This window comes from Macrobrachium nipponense, chromosome 4 (assembly GCF_015104395.2).
Source record: "Macrobrachium nipponense isolate FS-2020 chromosome 4, ASM1510439v2, whole genome shotgun sequence".
In the NCBI taxonomy this organism is placed as follows: Eukaryota; Metazoa; Arthropoda; class Malacostraca; order Decapoda; family Palaemonidae; genus Macrobrachium; species Macrobrachium nipponense.
Genome location: NC_061100.1, coordinates 7,314,235 through 7,319,141, shown reverse-complemented (window position 1 = coordinate 7,319,141; position 4,907 = coordinate 7,314,235).

Below are 4,907 nucleotides of genomic sequence, written 5' to 3'. Positions count from 1 at the left end.
AAACAGAAAGCTTTTGTTTTTACTTTTAAAAGATTTTTTTTTTTTGTCATGAAATATATATTATGTTGAAATCGTTCATTTCACTTCCTCATTCCTCAAACTGAATGCGGTAATGTTAGTCAGTTCTCCAGCCCCAAGGATCTTAACCATCGTCGTTATTCCTCTTAATTTATCCTTCGTTAATCAAATTTTCTGAGCATCCTTTCCCCTCCTCTCGCTTGTGTGTATACAGCTTTTCCTTCTCTCTCTCCTTTGACCGCTAAGCGGGTCTTCTTCCCTTTGTGCTGAATGTAGCAAAAAAAAAAAAATAAAATGTATTAAAAAGAAAATTCAATCGATGCAACTTTCCACAGGAAACAATGAATATTTCACGATTTAAGCTTAAAGTTCTGCCCCAGATCGATCTCGAGTCTCGGTTGGTTGTTTGTTGCTTCCTGATCTAAGCCGACTTCATACCAGGGGCACTTGGCCCAAGTGCGATAATGTTTGGAAGGAGATAAGGGGGCTGATGTGGAGACCTCTGGATGTTGCATAATTGATAGAGACGACCACGGGACTCCCGCATATATATATAATAAATATATATATATATATATAGATATATATATATCTATATAGATATATGTATATATCTATACATATATACATATATATAAATATATATATATAATATATATATATATATAATATATATATATATATATATATATATATATATGTGTGTGTGTGTGTGTGTGTGCGTGTGTGTGTGTATATATACATATATATATATATATATATATATATATATATATATATATATATATATATATATATGTATATATTAATAATATATATATATATATATATATATATATATATATATATATATATATGTGTGTGTGTGTGATGTGTGTTTGTGTGTGTATGGATGTTATGTATATGCCCATGTGTGCTATAAAAAAACTTTTAGTGCTACTATTAGCTCGCAAGGAAAGCCGCCTACGTTTTCCAATGCAAGGCAGGTTAAATCATAAGGAAACAGTAAATCAGTAAGCAGACAAGCTCGGATACAGAAATATGGAACAAACCAGATTTCTCATAAACTTTAATCTGCCAAGAGATGTGACAGTCATTTTAAGTTGTCAGTAGAAAGGTCATTCGAAGAGGGGACTCATTTCATCCCGAGCCTTTATTAACATCTGAAACATGAAGCGATTCCCATTTCACGGCCTCTAGAAGGAAAAGCTCAGTCTGGCATTATCTCAAAAAGGTTGAGGAAGAGACTGAAATTTATAAATTGCTCAAACTCGCTTGAAACATTTCTGGTAGACATCATCTTTTTAGTACTCTCTCTCTCTCCTCTCTCTCTCTCTCTCTCTCTCTCTCTCTCTCTCTCTCTTGAACGGTTGCGTCGATGTGGTAAATAGTGTAGGAGATGCTAATTTTTTGCTGGTGTTTTATTACGTGGCAATTCGAAACTACGCTAAAGGGAAGCTGAGTTTGTGTAGTAAGTAATATGAAAATATATATGTTAAAGAAATGAAATCATTATCGGCAGTTCTAGAATAGATTAATTATATTTGACGAAACAGTAAATTAGCATGTAGATAAGAATGAAAAATGAAGTATAATGAAATACGACGAATTCTGTACATCACAGAAACAATCTCACAAAAACAATTGCAAGGGAAAACTCCAGCCACCATTGTGCAACACCTGTACAGATTTATAAAGCTACATCATTTTTTTAAAACCCTTGTTGTTGAAAAAATAATGGTTTCGCTGCTTGCTTAGCATGACAAAACTCGCAGGAAGTACTACATGCTGCATTTGAATGAATCCGGAAAGGAAAAGTTCGATGGGAATTGAATAGTAGAGAGAGGCTTCTATGAATAATGGAATAATTTATGGCTCAAACCATAAAAGAAGACAAATAATTGACATGACAGCTGTATCGGAAACAGTTGGCACTAGAATAGATAATCGGACAACACGATAGTTTTCAAAAGCAGCCCGTTTTTGAAATGGGCAATAGGTCTTCTTTATTTTGTATAGGTGCAGTGGACCAGTCTCCGGTAACATGTTATATATGTCGGGAAAAAGCAAGTTATATTTTGTTCATTGAATGCCAGGTTGAAATGGTGCAGGAGTGTTTGAAATTGGTCTAAAAATGACGAGCTCTTTCAAATTATTATTATGAATAAACAGCTAAAAAAATTATCCTTCAATAAAATTTTATTAATCGTTTTTAGTTTGCTGAAGCTATAGCTGTCATTAATGTAATTTTCTAGATCAGCTTTGTCTTAAGCTGAGCTAGTTTTTCATTTCTCAGAAGCAGTTAAGATTTTATTGTCTATTTATTTCTATCTTTTTATTTATTTGTTTATTTATTTCCTTCATTTGAATTTATACCATGGCCACAATATGCCAAGAACACTTAACGAGCATCAGTAATGAACTAAAAAAGTTTCTGCACTTGCTGAAAATTTCGCCGAACAAGCACATGATTATATAATATAAAAGGTACATCTCTACGAAGCCAAGATATAAGGGTCAGTTATATATTAAATACAAAAATTTCAAATGTTATTGCCATTAAACAATTAAGGAAGATTTGAAGGTACATATACGAAACATTTTTAGTTTTTAAATGTCTATAGCACAACTGTAATTGGAATCGATGTTCAAGATAGAAAGATGAAAGCTGTATGAGTCTGGTGCCAACAGGAAAAGGAAAAAATGAAGGAGTACCTGCTAGTCTAGTAGGGATTGCATGTTTTCTGTCTTCCTTCTCTCTCACATACCTTGAAGGTGGTACTTGCTGATGCTGCAGACTCGTCAGCTGATGTGGTTAATTTTTGTTAGACTCGTTAACATTCTTTGTATTTTCTCATCGTAACCATCTTGTTGGGCAATTTTAGAAGAATGCTTGCCTCGAACTATCAAAGGTTGGCATGAATTGAAACAGTCAAGTTCCTGGATACTGGGAGAGATTGTTATTGCTTATAATTTGCTCAGGACACTTGCTTTGGGGATAAACATTGTGTCAACTGGATGCGGGTACAGTTCTAATCATTCTGTACAGAAGGGTATTTGTTTCAGGAGTATTGTTTGATGGTATGACGTTCATTTTAATGTTAGTGAAAACCAGACTAATCCATTCATCACTTAAACGGCAAATGTTTTGGAAATACAAATTAACTCAACTATTGCATATTTTGTGGATTAGAAATTAGCACATCTCACGTTGTTTGTAGGAATATCATATTACTATTTGCAATGCATCCATTATCAGCGCATTTGAAATATCTGTCTTGGATAATCTTTTGGGGTTTTCTTCTGTGAAAGGTCATATGTAAAGTGAACAATATATGAATGCGAGTGCCGCTATGAGGATTCGATGCTTTCTTTATGTTGTGGATCATAATAAGTTCTCGTGTGTTAATTTAGGAATCAAATGACTCTTGGAAATGACATAGTTTGGTTGGATTACTGTATGACAGAGAAAAAGTTTACAATTCGGGAAGTCAAGTTGAACAAATTTGTATTTGTTTGGAATAATTTCTTCTTCTCGCAAGATTTTCCAGCGTCTCCTCGGCCTCTATCTGCAACCCTTTCATTCTTTTTAATGTACCCCAGTTCATATTCTCATTCTTCCATCTGACTTTGCACCCTCTACTAACATTTGTTCACAGCGCAATTGCGAGGTCTTCCTTCTGTTACAGCTTTAAAACCTTGTTACTCTCACTTTCCCTTTCAGCGTTGAATGGCCTGATAGGTTCCAGCGCTCTGCCTGTAGCCGAAATTTTATATTCCATTCCAGTTATACTTTACGCTCTTTGGGTGATTTCATTAAACCAAAACTGTTAAGTTCTCATGATTATGCTGATCTGATAAAAGAACCTCCCGAGAGAAAAAGAAAAATGGAAAAAATTTTTAAACCCCATTTTGATGATGACCAATACGTATCATTTTTCAGGACTCAGTTTGCACATCCTGTTTTATTGCACAGTTGACATTTTTTGTGTTTTTGCGTCGCAAGGTAATGCTACGTTTGTGCAATATATTGTGTCGAGTTTTATGAATACTTTTTCTAGCTGAACTAAAGTCTTACTTCTGAATACGTTATTCCTAATATGCCGATTGAATATTCATGGAATTTTATCTTTCCTGTAAGTGATAGTTAGGTATTTTTATGTTTCTTTGAACATTACTAAATATAGCTCGTGAACCTAAAAACCAATTGTGGGGGACGCCTCAGAATGTCTGGCTGCAGCCCAGAGCGCTTAGTTTGTGTTAGAAATAAATATTGTTTGCTATAGTATTTTAGTAAAACTTTGTATTGTTAATATTTCTTTTCTGATCATTGTACATTTCCCTCTATATGTACTTTCAGAAGCCTTTTTTCTTCAAAATGTATTAGAATTACTGACTGATAATTTTAAATTGGAATGACCTACAGTATTTAATGTATATTTTGCCTTGGATTTTTACTAGCATACTTTATATATATATATATATATATATATATATATATATATATATATATATACCTTTATACATTATATATGTATTTATATATATATATATTTATATATATATATATATATATATATATATATTATATATATATATGTTTTATATAATGTTACATATACATGTGTATGTGTCATCTGTGTCGACCAGTGTAACATTATACATAGTATCTGTCTCAAAATACAGTAAATTCTGAAACCTGAAAACTTATTATTGAATTTGTCATACCATCGTATCGTATTATGTTATCATAGTGTATTGCAATATATTATTATAATCTGTTACTTACAATGTTTTAAATTCTTTAGCACTGCTTCAGGCCCCTTCATTAACGCCCCCAACCATCTCTTTCTCTCTCAAATATTTGTTTTTATTTAGACGTAAAACTA